The 17428-nt window shown below is 42.4% G+C and overlaps 1 long non-coding RNA gene across 4 annotated transcripts in view; it reads right to left on the reverse strand.

Moving 5' to 3' along the window:
• The window catches only part of LOC134344734 (uncharacterized), a 71263-nt gene that overhangs the window by 43359 nt on the left and 10476 nt on the right, over positions 1-17428 (reverse strand). The window contains exon 4 of one of the 4 annotated variants that reach the window (XR_010017505.1): positions 369-1956. The exons of 2 other annotated variants lie outside the window; for them this stretch is intronic. This is a non-coding gene — a long non-coding RNA (uncharacterized LOC134344734). Of the gene's footprint in view, positions 1-368; positions 1957-6453; positions 6541-17428 lie in introns of those variants that run through there. One more of the 4 variants, XR_010017507.1, reaches the window with a different exon arrangement.

The raw sequence follows: 17428 nt of genomic DNA on the forward strand, positions 1-17428 counted from the left end.
CCATGGCAGCTGTAGCAACATTCAAATCATTTACCAATCATGTGGTCTGTGTAGCAGGGCTATAACTTGTAATGGGAAAGGTTCAATCATGTGGTCTGTGTAGCAGGGCTATAACTTGTAATGGGAAAGGTTTAATGATAATCATGATTCTGCTTGAGCACCTTCACGAGGCATACATATTCTCTTTAACTGAGGCATCACGGGGTGCAGTAATGCCAACAGCAGCCAAACCAAGAGTGACTTATCTGTGCACGCTTCTAATGAGAATGCATCTGAACAGAGCCAGTATCCTGAAAATACATTTACACATGTAAGTATCTTTAGAAGAGAGCTTTATTTCAGTTATTAAGGGTTTTAGCACCACCAGGATACAGGAGACATGATGATAAGAAAGTAAAACCCACTTCAAAGGCAGCCATATGGAAAAGGCACACTCGTATGTGTAACTGCAGAAATAAATGTCACTCACTGTTTGCCATTTATGTATAATAATATGAGATGCTATGTTAGAAAAATTGTAGCAAATTTCTGCAGATGCTTTGTGCAGCGCATTCTTATTGGCTGCATTACCGCCTGGTATGGAGGCTGTAATGCATAGCATTGAAATTGCTGCAGAGGGTTGCAGACGCAGACAGGTTCATCACAGGCACAACACTCCCCGCCATAGAAGACGTCTTCAAAAGGTGACATTATAATGCAATCCAGCAGTATGGGGCGTGCTCACTTATTGGCATGCGAGTTGTACAGCAGTCAGGGCATGTGGGTGTCATTGCAGATTAGTTCTTTCAATATACATCATGTCAAGACCATTTCTCTGCTTGCACATGATGATAAGAGAAACAAGGGAACAGAAATGACAAGCTTGTGATTCCTTTGGCATAGCCTACTTTAGACACTTTCACATATAAAACATTAAACATTTGGGTATATAATCTTTGTGCTCTGAAGAAATTACATGAAAACAAGATAAGATCACATTTGTTATATTTTTTGACTAGATGGTAGCATGAGTAGCAGGGATTACAGCAAGTGTCTATTTCCTTACCATTCATTGACCTGATTTCTATTGGCAGAATTCATATTGCTAGTAGGTAAATTAACATTTTAATCCATGCTCAGTGTATGACGTTAATTCATCAAGTACCCAATAACTTTTTAATGTTAACAAAAATAATAAAATGTAACAGCAGATGTGATTAGGAAATTAGTCATAATTTTAATTAGGTCATTACAACCTAATGGTCGTGTCACACACTGAATCATCCAATGACTTGGGCTAACCGGATCGTTGACTTTCTGACCAACAAACTGCGATTACTAAGGATAGACAGCAATACCTCAGCCACAATTATTCTGAACACTAAGCCCTCGACTTCACTGCATGACCAACTCCATCTACAAGTTTGCAGATGATACCAATGTAGTTGCTGTATCTCAAGGCAAGAGTACAGAAAGGAGATATAGAGTCTACTGGCATGGTGTCATGACAACAACCCTTCCCTCGATGTCTGCAAAACAGAAGAGACTTCAGAAAGGAGGGCAGTGCACATGCCCATTTACATCTAGAGGCCTGAGGTCAAGAGGATTGAGAGTTTCCTGTTGCTAGGAGTGAACATCACCAATAGACTATCTTGGCCCAATCACGTTGGCACACAGCCAAGAAAACTCACCAGCACCTCTACTTCCTCAGGAGGCTAAGGAAATTTGGCATGTTCTCCTTTGCTCCTTACCAATTTTTTAACCGATGCACCACAGAAAGCATCCTATCCAGATGTATCACGGCTTGGTATGGCAACTGCTCTGCCCATGACAGCAGGAAACTTCAGAGAGTTGTGGACACAGCTCAGCACATCACAGAAACGAGCTGCTCTCCATGGGTTCTGTCTACACTTCTTGCCGCTCGGCAACGCAGCCAGCATAATCAATGATCCCACCCGTCTGGACGTTCTCTCTTTTCTATAGGGCAAAAGATACAGAAGTCTGAAAGCACATACCAGCAGGCTCAAAGACAGTCTCTATCCCTCTGTGATAAAACCATTAAATCTTCCTCTACCACGATAAGATAGATTCTTGACCTCCTAATCTACTTTGTTGTAACCGTGCAACTTACTGTTTGCACTGCATTTTCTTGGTACTGTAACCCTTCATTCTACACTCTTATGATTTTACCTCGATGCACTGTTGTAATGACCTGATCTGCATGAATAGTATGCAAGACAAGTTTTCACTGTACCTTGGTCCACATGGCAATAAAACCCTTTTACCAATTTACTCATTTAATAAGAAAGGAAAACTATGAATAGATCCCACCATGGAAGATTAAATTTGAATTTGGTTTTTACAAACCTGGAAATAAAATTTTGGTATCAGTTGAAGCAATCACGAGGTTGTGGATTGTTAATGAAAATATAAGATTCACAGGAGAGATGTGAATAAGAACATAAGAAACTAAGAAGTTGGAGCAAGTCGTTCAGTCCTTGTTGAATCAGAATCCTAGTTGATCTTCCTGCACTTTCTCCATATCTTCTAATTCCTCTAATATCCAGAAGTCTACTGAGCCCTGTTTTGCATGAACCCATACAGCCTTCTTGGGCAGAGAATTTCAAGGGTCACCACCTTCTCAGTGAGCAAATTTCTACTCATCTCAGTCCAAAACAGTGTACCACTTATTCTGAGACTGCAGCCCCTCATTCAACTCCTTGACCAGGGAAAATATATTCCCTGTTTATAGCTTGTCAAACCCTGGTCCACAACATCTTTGTTCCTCTCCACAGATGCTGCCTGACCTACTGAGTTCATCCAGCATTTTGTGTGTGTCACTCTGGATTTCCAGCAACTGCAGAATCGCTTCTCTGTAAGAATGTTGTAAGCTTCAACAAGATCACTTATTTTTCAATACAGGTCGAGTGTACTCTCCATACTGCAAACCCACAATTTCTGGAAGCAGTCTAAAATTCTATGTCCTGCCAATGCTATCCATGCTAAAACCTCCAGATGTGCTGAGTGTCCTCTCCCAAGTTACAAGCTCCAGAATTAGATTCATAGTTACACCCAGGAGGCTCCATTGAATAGGCTATAACATTCGCAAGCCCAATACCAGACCGCTAAAATAGATACAGTATTCTAAGTTCTGACGTGCAAGAGATTAAAGGTTGATGGTAGAAAGGTTACAAGGATGTTCTCAAAGTCTCCTTGAAAAATATGCAAGAAATGAATGTGGGAAAGAAAAATGTCCAAGTCAAAATCAAAGTTGAAATTAGTATCATAATTGCAAGTACAATGAAGAACTAACTAGCAGCAGCATCACAGGCACAGGGCATCATATAAACAGCATTCACAAGTAAAACGAATTAAACATAAATTACAAGTTTAACAAGAAACAATACAATTAAAACAAAACAAAAACAAGAGTCTATTTTGGTGCAAAGTGATAAAAATGGTCAGTGTTTACTAAATTATCATAATTAGGGCTGTTCCAGTAGGGTTCAAGAACTGAATGGGTGAAGGGAGTAACTATTCTTTAACCAGATGGTGTGATACTTTAGACTTCTGTAACACTCTGGGTTACACAGAAACACAGTGTGGATGACAGAAAGAACTTGCTACCTTCCACATTACCCATATACCCCTCTAACTGAGGAACCTCTGCCCTAACTACAGCATAGTCTGCAAGTCTCACAGAACTGCAGATGAAGCAAGTCATGTTCCATCTCAAAGAGTAAGGCATCCTTTAGTCTTGCGAGACCATGGATCTGCGCCTGGAAGGTCTTCACTCTCCAGGCCGCAGGCCTGGGCGAGGTTGTATGGAAGACCAGCAGTTGCCCATGCTGCAAGTCTCCCCTCTCCACGACACTGATGTTGTCCAAGGGAAGGGCAAGGGCCGATACAGCTCGGCACCGGCATCGTCGCAGAGCAATGTGTGGTTAAGTGCCTTGCTCAAGGACACAACACGCTGCCTTGGCTGGGGCTCGAACTCACGACCTTCAGGTTGCTAGTCGAATGCCTTAACCACCTGGCCACGTGCCCACAGCCATCTCAAAGAACTCCCTATGAAAAAACTGTTTCTCCATGTCTTTTAGGGAGAGGAACCCAGTTTAGCCACAAAGTGACTCCACAAACCAATGTTGCTTTCTTTCAAATATCCTCAGGTTTTGCTCAGTTACTCAGTTGAATCCAGCCATTCTATCGAAAATTGCCATATTTCTAGAAGCAGGCCCCCATCATCTTCTCAGGACAGGGTGGAATTGGGTGTGATGTCACTCTTGCCAACCTTGCTCTAGCACAAAAATGAGTAATTCAAAAAGCCATCAACTGTCATCTCGGTACATGATCAGGAACTTACCGCACTATTTGTCAGGGAGGCATGTTGAATCAATCTGAGCTCAATGCACTACTAAGCAATCAACAAAGTATAACATAGGACAGCACAGTAGTGTGGCGGTTAGTACAATGCTATTGTAGTGCCTGTGACAAGAGTTCAATTCCACTGTTGTCTATAAGGCGCGTGTACATCCTTCCCACGACCATGTGGGCTCCCCCCAGGTGCTCCAGTTTCCTCCCACATTACAAAGACATATAGGCTAGTAGATTAATTACTCACTTGGGTGTAACTGTGTGGCACAGCCTTGTTGGGAATGGCAGATCCTGTACTATGCTGTATCTCTAAATAAACAAAATAAATTACACCTTTACCTACATGTAAGAGAAAGTAAACTGCATCTACGCCTGCTTCCCTTTTACTTTCAGTATCATTCGAATGAAACAACTAAAGATTGAGGAGTTCAGATCTTTGATGACAGGGAATAAAAAGAACTTCAGTTATGGTTGACTGTTTCTGTATGTTTCCTGTAAGCTTCTCATACAGGATTCTTATCCATTGTTCATCATTTAACAGTTAGTGAAGGGCAAGTATCTAACTTCTTGGTATCAGCAACTCGTTACTGAACAGGGCTTTATATTTTGGGTGGATGTTCAAAGTCCGGTCAAGCAGTAACAAAGTTCTGATCCAATTGATATGCTATGTTAAGAAGTTAAAATTTTACTTTCAGTAAAATGAGGCATTGTGCCAAGCTAAATTAGAACTGGGCGGATAAAACTGGTGGTGATATAATTTTTCATTGCCTCACCCTACAATTCTGTCCTGCGTATGAGGATAAACTACATCCAGCTGTGGAGCATTTGCTTTGGGTAATGAGGTTACCATTAACCACAGCTACCTCCAGGTCACCCTTAGGCAAGGTGTAGCACCTGTTAGCCTCCCTACTTGGGTTACAGTGAAGCCACGGAATGCAGGTGGTGAATGAAGCAGAAGGCAAGTTGTGAGTAACACAATCGATGGTTCCTGCTTGTCAGACACTGAGCAGTAGATCCTTTTAATAGGACAATGGTCAGGGTCACCCATCTTGTAAAGACACTGCATCGGAAGCAAGCAAGGGGAAGCTACTTCCTGTATTTTATCCCTAGTACAATCATGGATAATACATACACAAATGTAAAAGACAACAGCATAAATGGCAGCCCACTTCCAAATACTGCGGACACCTCGCTCGGTACGAGATATCAGGTAAACAACAGGTGAACCGGGATCGTCATACCACTACTGTCTACAAGAACAAGAGATTGTGAATTGCCACTTGGAATGTTCGAACGCTGCACCAAGCTGGTAAGCTAGAAAACGTAAAATTAGAAATGAAGAGGCTAGAAGTCAGCACCCTAGGCCTAAGTGAAATAAGATGGAAAGGCACTGGAGTATTCCAATCAGATGACTACAGGATGATATACTCTGGTGGAGATAAACATGAAAAGGGTGTTGCAATCATCTTAGACAAAGAAACGTCCAAGAGCCTGCTAGGATACTGGCATATCTCAGACAGAACGATGCTAATCAAACTAAAAGGACAACAAAACAACATCTCTATCATCCAAGTATATGCACCCACAATGGAAAGCTCAGAGGAAGAAACTGATGCCTTCTACCACTCCCTAGACAAAGCACTAGAAGAATGCAAATCATAAGAAGCCATCATAGTCATGGGCGACTTCAATGCAAAAGTTGGTGAGGGAAGAGAAGACCATATTGTTTGAGACCGGGGATTGGGAGAAAGTAATGAAAGAGGAGAAAAACTTACACCATGGTGTAAAACAAACAATCAGATAATCACCAACACTTGGTTTAAACAACATCTAAGAAGGAAATGGACACGGAGAAGCCCAGATGGGAACAACAAAAATCAAATCGACTACATAACAATCAATAACAGATTCAAAAATTCGATAACTCAGTCTAAAAGCTACCCTGGAGCGGACTGTGGAAGCGACCACATACCAGTCATTTGCAAAATGAAAATAAAGATGAGAAAATTAAAGAAACCAAAAAGATCAGAACCACTGGATTATCAACAACTACAAAACAACCCTCAACTGAAAACAGAATACACAATCAAGGTGAAGTACCGTTCTCAATTGCCGCAGGATGAAGGAGGCAAATCTTCCTGGGACATACTGAAGGAATCCATGGTTGTAGCTGCAAAAGAAACTATCCTATGAAAAGAACAAAAAAGTAAGAAGAAATGGATAACTGAAGATATAATACAATTGATGCAACAAAAACAGACCATCAAACCAAGAGACAGTGAAGAATACAAATAGCTTGATAATAAAAAGAAAATGCAGAGAAGCTAAAGACAGATGGCTAAATGAGAAATGCTCAGAGATAGAAATGCTATAAACCCATAACCCTGGAACAAAGATGATGCACAATAAGATTAAAGAACAAACGGGGAAATTACCTTGCTCAGCAAGTGGATACATCAAGGCAAAAGATGGCAGCTTAATTATGAACAAAGAGGAAATCCTAAACAGATGGACAGAATATATAAAAGAACTTTTTGAGACCAAACAGGAGAACAACTGAACATAAAGAAGAATCTTGAAGGACCTAGCATTCTAAAATCAGAAATTCGAGCAGCCATAAATAAAACAAAACATAACAGAGCAACTGGTCCAGACAACATCGCTGTTGAAATGACACTGGCCTTAGAAGATTCTGGAATAGAGAAAATAACAGAAATAGCAAATGAAGTCTATGATCATGAGGAGATACCTGATGATTTAAGTAAATCAGTGTTCATCACACTTCCAAAGAAAGAGGGAGCAACAGAATGTGAGTTACATTATACAATAAGCCTGATGAGCCACGTGGCAAAAATTACTCTCAGAGTAATCATGATGAGAGCAAGATGCTGTATAAAACCAGAAATCAGTAAAGAACAGTGCGGCTTTGTGGAAAACACTGGAACCAGAAATGCAATTTTCATGCTACAGATGATCTGTGAATGAGCCATCCAGGTACAAAAAGGCATCTACCTATGTTTCATTGACTATACGAAAGCTTTTGACACTGTCAGACAGCAAGATCTTCTGGAAATGCTTCAAGATCTTGACATAAGATGGGAGAGATATATGTTTCTTAAGAAACTTATACTGGGACCAGACAGCATCCATCAGAATAGAAGGAGAAGTGAGTGAGTATGTGAATATCATGAGAGGAGTCAGGCAAGGTCGTGTCTTTTCGCCAGACTTATTCAACCTGTATAGTGAAAATATCTTGAGAAGTATCAAAGACATCAAAGGATTCACAATTGGAGGCCATAATGAAAATAACATCAGATATGCTGATGACATTGTACTAATAGCTGACTCAGAAACAAAACTTCAAGAACTACTCACTATAGTGGCAGCAGAAAGTAATCGCAGAGGCCTCTCAATCAACACCAAGAAGACAGAAAACATGGTCATCTCCAGAAAGACAAACATCCCACAATGTGTGATCAAGATCAGAAATACAAACATCAAACAAGTCAACAAATTCAAATATCTTGGCAGCCTAATAACAAGTAATGGCAGGTGCGACACAGATATCAAATACAGAATAGCAATGGCAAAAGAAGCTTTCCAAAAAATGAAGACCATATTAACAGACAGAAAGATGAGCACGTACACTAAAAACAGAATACTGCAGTGCTACATTCATTCTATCCTGACTTATGGAAGTGAATGCTGGACCATTTCTCCAGCAATGGAAAAGAAACTAGAAGCAGCTGAATTATGGTTCAACAGGAGAATGTTAAAAATATCATGGACCACACACACATCAAATGAAGAAGTTCTCAGAAGAGCCCAAGCAGTTCAATCACTCATACCAACAATAAGAGAAAGACAACTCAGATTCCTAGGACACATCATGCGGAAAGATGAACTAGAGAAACTCACTCTCTGGAAAGATTGAGGGGAGCAAGCCGAGAGGAAAGCCTCGGCTTATGTACATCAAAAGCATAGCCAGGTGGCTACACATCAAGGAAATGGAAGTCATCCAAAAAATAAAGGATAGATCTTATGGAAAACCATGGTCACCAACGTCTGCATCGGATATGGCACCCAGACAGACAAGCCCAATAATTATACCTCATTTGTATTTTTTAACCATCTAGTTAACATCCTAAAAGTGCAGGAGAATGAGGAGAGATTTGGTAGAGGTATACAAAATTATGAGGGTTATAGATAGGGTAACTGCAAGTAGGCTTTTTCTACTAAGGGTGACTAACACTAGAATTAGAATTCATATGTTAAGGGTGAAAGGTGAAATATTTAAAGGAACCTGAGGGGGAACTTCTTCACACAGAGGGTGGTGTGAGTGTGGAACGAGCTGTCCGTGGAAGTGGTGGATGTGGGTTCAATATTTTACAGAACTTTGGATAAATACATGGATGTGAGGGCAATGAGGGCTAGGGTCCAGGTGTGGGTCAATGGGACTGGCCCACAGTTTGGCATGGACTAGATGGGTCGAAGAGCTTGTTTCTGTGCTGTAGTGCCCTATGACTCTATGCTTGATTCCTGCTCTTTGCCTGTAGCAGAGCCAAACTTAATTTGAAATTCTGGCATAGGAACAAACTGCTCAACACAAATGGACAGGTAGTTTAAGAAAAAGGTGCAGTTCCTGCTTACCTTCATTGGTCAGGGTGTTGAGTATAAAAGTTGGCAGGTCACGTACAACTCTCTTTTAAGAGTTGGGAGTATTTGTGTGCAGTTCAAGTCACCACCCTAAAGGATGTGGAAGCTTTGGAAAGGGTATATCTGCCTGTATCTCTAACGATCCCTACCATCTGAACTATGCTATCTTCTTGCAGCTACCATCAGGCATGAGGTGCAGAAGTCTCACACCACCAGGTTCAAGAGGAGCTACCTCTCCTTAACTATTTGGTTCATTAAGCAACCTGTTTATCTTATGAAAACTGCTCATCTGAATGTGCGTGTGTGTGTGTGTGGGGGGGGGGAGAGAGCGAGAGATGGTGTTGCAAGTAAGTTTATCATTGTATCTGTGTATACAAGTACTCGTCCATCTGACAATAAACTCAATTTTGATTTTGAGAAGAGGTTCACCAGGATCTTGCCAAGAGTGAACTGTATTAAAAATTAGACACACATGGATTGTTCTCTCTGGAGTGTCCAAGGCTGAGGGGCAACTTCAGATCGAAACCAGAACAGTGGGAGGGAGGGAGGAAGGGAGGGACCTTGTTGGGTTCTACGTTAGTCTGCTATACATTATGGGTTTGCTATGTTGCAGCAGAATATGTGGTGACATTTACAGGCAGCTCCACCATATCCGTGGGTGTGCTGGTTGCTAATGCAAATGACCAACTGAGATTTCTCCTTCTTCAAAGAAAGGGTCTTCCCTTCTTCCACCATCCAACTGAAATGTCCTCCTTCTTCAATGAAAGGGTTTATTTTCCTCCACCATCAACGCTGCCCTCCCCCTTATCTGTCCCATTTTGCACACATCTGCCTTCACCCCATCCTCCTGCCGCCAAACCAGGGATAGGGTTCCTCTTGTCCTCACCTATAACCTACTAGCCTCTGCATCCAGCATATAATTCTCTGTAACTTCCATCATCTCCAATGGGATCCCACCACTAGGCACATCTTTCCCTCCCGTCCACTTTCTGCAGGGATTGCTCCCTACTCGACTCCCTTGTCCACACATCCCTCCCCACTGATCTCCTTCAAGTGCCACATCTGCCCCTACACTTCCTCCCTCACTAGTATTCAGGGACCCAAAGAATTCAGGTGAGGCAACACTTTACCTGCGAGTCTGTTGGGGTCATCTACTGTATCTGGTGCTCCCAGTGGGGCTCCTGCATATCGGTGAGACCCGATGTAGATTGGGAGACTACTTCATCAAGCACCTCCGCGCTGTCCACCACAAAAAGTGGGGTTTCCCGGTGGCCACCCATTTCAATTCTACTTCCTATTCCCATTCCGACATGTCAATCCATGGTTTCCTCTACTGGTATGATGAGGCCACACTCAGGGTGGAGGAGCAACATCTTATGTTCTGTCTGGGTAGCCTCCAACCCGATGGCATGAACGTCAATTTCTCAAATTTCTGGTAACTGTCCACCCCTCCCCACCCCCGACTCTCCTTCACCATTCCCTATCCCCATTTCCCTCTCTCACCTTATCTCCTTACCTACCCATCACCTCCTTCTGGTGCTCTTCTCCCTTCACTTTCTTCCACTGTTTTCTATCCTCTCTATCAGATTCTCCCTTCTCCAGCCTTTATCTTTTTCACCAATTAACTTCCCAGTTCTTTACTTCATCCCCCCCCCCGCAATTTCACCTATCACCTGCCACCTTGTACTTAATTCTCCCCTGCCCCCCCCACCTTCTTATTCTGACGTCTTCCCCCTTCCTTTCCAGTCCTGAAGAAGGGTCTTGGAATGAAAAGTCGACTCTTTACTCTCTTCCATAGATGCTGCCTGGCCTGCTGAGTTCCTCCAGCATTTTGTGTGAGTGTTACCTTTCACTGTATGTTTTGATGTACATGTGTTAGATAAATCTGAATTTGAATCTGGATCTGAAAGGCAAATTTTGAGAGATTCTGATAGGGTAGATAGTCAGAGTCTTCTCCAAATTGGAAATAGCTTTGAAGTAAGAGGAGGAAAATTTAATGGAGATGGGCAAAGCTTTTTTCTTTTTACACAAAGAGAGGTAGGTGCCAGGAATGAGCTGGTAATGGAAGTGGTGGAAGCAGATACAATAGTAACATTTATAAGTCATTTAAACCAATGGTCCCCAACCACCCGGCCGCAGACCGGTACCGGGCCACAAAGATGTGCTACCGGGCCGTGAGGAAACGATATGAAACAATATGAGTCAGCTGCACCTTTCCTTATTCTCTGTCACGCACTGTTGAACTTGAACAACCCCCCCCACCCCCGTTGGCCGGTCCGCAAGAATATCATCAATATCAAACCAGTCCGCGGTGCAAAAAAGGTTGGAGATCCCTGTGCTTGTGGACTAGAGCCCATGGGGGGGGGGGGGTGTTAATCACAACCGGAATATAGGTGATAAGTCAACTAAGTCACTTATAAGTGGCTAATACACTCAATTTCGTTTCTAAAAGGGTTTATCTAACGAATTTCATATTAAACACACAGCGCATATTTTCCCCGTATGAACATATAAAATCATTGCAACACATCAATATCGCTGAATCAGTGGGAGCCCTGGGCTTGTTTCCCTGCAACAAGACGGTCCCATCGAGGGGTGATGGGAGACAGCGATTCTCGAAGGGGGTTCCTTATGTCCAGTCTATTCTGCAATTTAGTTTTCGTTGCATTCATTGCAGAAAAGCCCGCTGCGCGGAGATATGCTGGAAATGGAAGCAAAGTTTTCAGTGCTTTAGTGGCTATCTCAGGATATTCAGCCTTGACTTTGATCCAGAATGCCGGCAGAGATGTTATGTCAAACATACTTTTCAGCCCACCGTCATTTGCAAGCTCGAGGAGTTGATCTTCTTCCCGCACTGACATGGATGACACGTGGGTAATGACCTCGCGTGCGTTCAAGTTCCAACAGTGGGCGTGACAGGGAATGAGGAAAGGTGCAGCTGACTCATATCGTTTCATATTGCAAAATCATATTGTTTCCTCGCAGCCCGGTAGCACATGCTTTGTGGCCCAGTACCAGACTGCGGCCTGGTGGTTGGGGACCACTGCGCAAGAATATTGTCAATATTAAAACGGTCCGCAGTGCAAAAAAGGTTGGGGACCCCTGCATTAAGACCATAAGAGCAGGATTAGGCCATTTGGCTTATCGTACCTGCTCCACCATTCCATCGTGGCTGATTTATTTTCCCACTCAATCCCCTGTTCCTGCCTTCTCCCTGTAACCTTTGACACCCTTACTAATCAAAAATTTATCAACTTCCACTTTAAGTATATCTAATGACTTGGCCTCCACAGCCATCAGTGACAATGAATTCCAGATTCACTACCTTCTGGCTAAGGAAATTTTAAAGGGACATCCTTCTACCCTGAGGCTGTGCCCTCTGGTACTAGACTCCCCACTGTAAGAAACATCCTCTCCACATTCACTCCATCTAGGCATTTCAACGTTCACCAGGTTTTAACAAGATCAGCCCCCCCCCACCCCATTCTTATAAACTCCAGCAATAGCCTAGATTACTCAAATGCTCCTCAGACATTAACCCTTTCATTCCTGTGATCATTCAAGTAAACCTCCTCTGGATCATCTCCATTGCCAGCACATGCCTTCTCAGATAAGAGGCCCAAAACTGCTCACAATACTCAGTGTGGTCTCACCGATGTCTTATAAAGCCTCATTCTTAGAGTTAATTCCATGACATTAAGAATTTCGAAATACTTCTCATCCAATGAAGTACTCTCTGAAGTGAAGGCACGTTTAAAATTAGAGAGAATGACAAGTACTTTGCATCTGGCAAGCTCCCTTAAAAACCAATGTGATTATAACTGAATAATATATTTTTCGTGATATTGACTGAAGGATAAATACACATCAGGACATGAATTTTCCTCTCCTAGTCTTCGTCTAAAGAGTTCCATGGGGATCTTTATACCTATCCAAGAATTTGATTTAATATTCATCCAAAAGATAGATGTAGACGTAGAGAAAATCTGCGTCTGGCCCAACAAGCCGGCACCGCCCAAGTGCACCCAAGTGACCAACTAACTCACAGCCCCAATATGCCTTTGGAATGTCGAAGGAAACCAGAGCGTGTGGAGAAAAAACCCACAGTCCTGGGAAGAACGTACAAACTCTTTACAGACACCAGAGTGGCTGGCGCTGTAGAAAATTTTGCTAACTAACTGGAAGGGAATTAGATAACGAAAGTGGGGTGGGCAGATTAGAGGGAGGAGACCCAGTGGAAGCAGTACGTGGGTGCTGGACAGATGAACCTAAAATGTGGGGATCTTTATATAGCATTTTTTTCCCACGTATTGCACTGTACTGCTACTGCAAAGCAACGTACTTTAATAAATCTGATTCCGATTCTCCTAGCCCCGGAAACACATGATAAAATGCCAGTAAGTAGGATGGAGTCTTACCTTGTCATACAGGCAATTTTTACCAAGTATGGGTTTAAGTTTCAACATTGGTTTAGCCTCTAATGAGCATCTGATAATGGAGCTGAAGATTTCATATGAAGTATCTGCCCAGAGGCTTAATATACCTCCAATGACAACTTAAAATGCCTGCTGGTGCTCAATAGAGACTACATGCCATTTTGATGACAAAGCACTTCAACTAATACTCTCTCTTATCTGTGACCAATTATTTTAGTGCAAGCATATGACTGATCTTGACTTCAGGTGTTCTTGGATAATCTCCATTACATGGTCATTGGGAGATAGGGGCACACCATTGAAAGAGACTGGAAGTTTCTGGGGTATTTTGACAAAATTTCACCAACACCAAGCGACATTTATTTTATAAGTTCTCTAAGGACCTTGGTCTTTACTGTTTATTTGTGAGAGGGACCTTGATGTTTGTGAGGACAGTGTAAAACAGGCTGATATACTAGAACATGTCAATGTTAAGGAAGAGGATGTGCTAGAACTGTTGAAAAACATTAGAATAGGTAAGTCTCTGGGCCAGACAGTATATATCTCAGGTTACTACAGGAAGAAAGGGAAGAGATTGCTGTACCTTTGGCAATGATCTTTGCATCCTCACTGGCCCCAGATGACTGGAAGGTGGCAAATGTTATTTCTTTGTTCAAGAAAGGGAGTAGGGATAACACTGGAAATTATAGACCAGTGACCCTTCCGTGGTGGGAAAATTATTATTGAAGAAAAGTCTTCAAGACAGAATTTACAAGCATCTGGAGAAGCAGAGTCTGATTAGGAATAGTAAGCATGGCTTTGTGAGAGGCAGGTCATGGTGATTGAACTCTTTGAGGATTTGACAAAGCACATTGATGAAGGTAGAGCTGTGGATCTGGTATATATGGACTTAAGAATGACATTTGATACATCTCCCCGTGGTAGGCTCATTCAGAAAGTCAGGACGCATAGGATCCTAGGAAACTTGGCAGGTTGGGTAAAGAACTGGCTTTCCCAAAGAAGGTAGAGGTTGGTACTAGAGTATATTCTGTTGGAGGTCAGTGACCAGTAGTGTTCCACAGGGATCTGTTCCAGGACGCTTACACTTCATGATTTTTATCAAAGACTTGGATGAGGAAGTAGAAGTTTGCAGTCGACATGAAGGTTGGTGGAGTTTTGGATGGTGTGGTGGGTTGTTGTAAGTTACAATGAGACATTGACAAGATACAAAGCTGGGCTAAGAAGTGACAGATGTAATTCAAAGAGTGAAGTGATCTTGGAGGGTTGAATTGAAGGCAGAAAACATGATTAATTGTAGGATTCTTGGCAGTGTGGAGAAACAGAGAGATCGAAGTCTACGTCCATAGATCCCTCAAGGTAGCTGCACAAGTTGGTAGAATTATCATGAAGGTGTTTGGTGTGTTGGCCTTCATTAGTTGGAGGATTGAGTAGAAGAGCTGTGAGGTAATGTTGCAGCTCTATAGGACCCTGGTTAGGCCACACTTGGAGTATTGTCCTCATTATAGTAAGAATGTGGAAGCTTTAGAGTGGCGCAGAAGAGATTTACCAAGGTGCTACCTGGACTAGAAGGCATGATTAATGAAGATAGGTTGAGTGAGCTAGGGCTTTTTGCTTTGGAACGAAGAAGGATGAGAGATGACGATAGATGTATAAAAGATGATAAGAAGCACAGATTGAGTGGATAGTCAGAATCTATGGTGGAAATGGCTGATACTAGAAGGCATAACTTTAAGATGATTGAAGGAAAGTATAGAGGATATGTCAAGGCAAGTTATTTCCACAGAGAGTGGTAGGTGAATGGAACACCCTGCCAGGGGTAGTGGTAGAGACAAATACATTAAGGGCATTTAAGAAAGTTAGATAGGCAGATCGGTGATAGAGAAATAGAACCAGATAGGAAGGAATGGTGAGATTGATCTTAGAGTAGTTTAAAAAATCAGCATAACGTTGTGGGCCAAAGGGCCTGTGCAAGACTCTCAGAATGTTAATTTACAGGTTGAGTCTGTGGTAAAGTAGGCAAATGCAATGTTGCCATTCATTTCAAGGGGAATAGAATACAAAAACAAGAAGATAATGCTGAGGATTTATAAGACACTCGTCAGGCTGCACTTGGGGTATTGTCAACCGTTTTGCACCACATATTTCAGAAAGGATGTGTTGTCATTGGAAAGAGTCCAGAGGAGGTTCACAAGGATGATTCCGGGAATGAAGGGATTAACATACGAGGCGCATTTGGCAGCTTTGGGTCTATACTTACTGGAATTTAGAAGGCGTGGGGATTTCATTGAAACCTGCCGAATGTTGAAAGGACTAAATAAGGTGGATGTGGAGAGGATGTTTGCTATGGTTGGGGTGTCCAGAACTAGAGGGCACAGCCTCAAAATTGAGGGGCGACCCTTTAATACAGAGGTGAGGAGGAAATTTTCTTTAGCCAGAGAGTATATCTATGGAATGTTCTGCCACAGACAGCTGTGGAGGCCAAGACCATGGGTATATTTAAAGCGAAAATTGATATGTTTTCTGGTTGGTCAAGGTATCAAAGGTTATGGTGATAAGGCAAGTGCATAGGGTTGAGTGGAATGGCGGAGCATACTTGATGGACTGAATGGCCTAATTCTGTTCTTATGTGCTGTAATGTTCTCGGTTCCATTTATTTGGGAGTGGCAGATCGGTGTGCCACTTGCAATGCCAGGATTTATTTCACTTCTCGGCTTACGTCTTGAAGCTGGAATGTTGGGAGGTGAATAACTTATTCCAAGTGTCCAGCCTCTGATTATACTCTCATGAAAATATCACTTAGATGTTTGATCCACCTAAGTTTCTAGCCATTGGTGGCTCCACAAAGATTGGTGATCAGATCTCCCAACACATCAGCTTCAAGATGTACTCCAGTCGAACAATGAAGTACTCTCTATTTGCCTAGATGTGTACAACACCACCAAGCAATTTGACACCGTGGAGGATAAAGTGGGAAGCTTGTTAATTACTACATCTGTCATCGAGAGCATTGTTAACCTCTGCCAACAGTGCCCCATGGCTCTTCATGCACTTTCTACAACATGTACTGTTATTACATGCCTTAGCTATTCTGACTGTACCTCCAAACCTTTAACCTCTGCCACAATGAAAGGTGAGGCATGCACCACATAATCAATACATTAATAACTCTTTCATGGTTGCTGTGTCTCATGCCTCCTTAGCCAACAGCAAGACGGGAGGACTTTCATCAGAAGGATTGCAGCAGTTTCAAGAATTCAATCTTCCAGCACCTCTTCAGGTTCATTCATGATGTGAAATAAATTCTGGCACTGGAAGTGATACACAGATCCCCCCCCCTCGCCCCACCATCACTATTAATTTTTGTCTTGCACTGTACTGCTGCTGCAAAACAACAGATTTCGGTGATAATAAACCTGATTCTGATGTCCATGGCACCTTGAAAGAAGGGGAAGTTTGTGTTTTCTTAATATTAGTGAAATGTAGGAAGTCATAAAGGCGGTATGGCAACATAGCAATTAGGTAACACTATTGCAGTACAACGACCCAGGTTCTGTAAGGATTTTGTATGTTCTCCCTGTGACTGTGTGAGTTTCCTCAGGGTACTTTGGTGCCCTCCCACATATAGGTTAGTAGCTTAATTTGTCACATGGGTATAATTGGGTAGCGTGGGCTCGTTGGGCTGGAAAGGGCTGTTATCATGCTGTATCTCTAAATAACTAACACCACTGGCTGCTACAGCAGAGGCAGGCAGGACACAACTGATAAGTGGCATTCATCTCCCTTGTGAGTACAGGACCACAGCTTCTCTTATCAGTCGCTCAAGTGTGCAATGGACTTCCCAATTTAGATAGAAGTGGCTGATTTGAGTCACGCACTTTGATCCATGAAAATTGCACCTAATCAGGAATGGAAATCTGGTTAGCAGCCTTAGGCAAATTCAAGTTACCCTAATTAGTAAACAGGACCCAATATTATGTGCAGAA

The sequence above is a fragment of the Mobula hypostoma genome, chromosome 4 (genome assembly GCF_963921235.1).
Source record: "Mobula hypostoma chromosome 4, sMobHyp1.1, whole genome shotgun sequence".
Lineage (NCBI taxonomy): Eukaryota > Metazoa > Chordata > Chondrichthyes > Myliobatiformes > Myliobatidae > Mobula > Mobula hypostoma.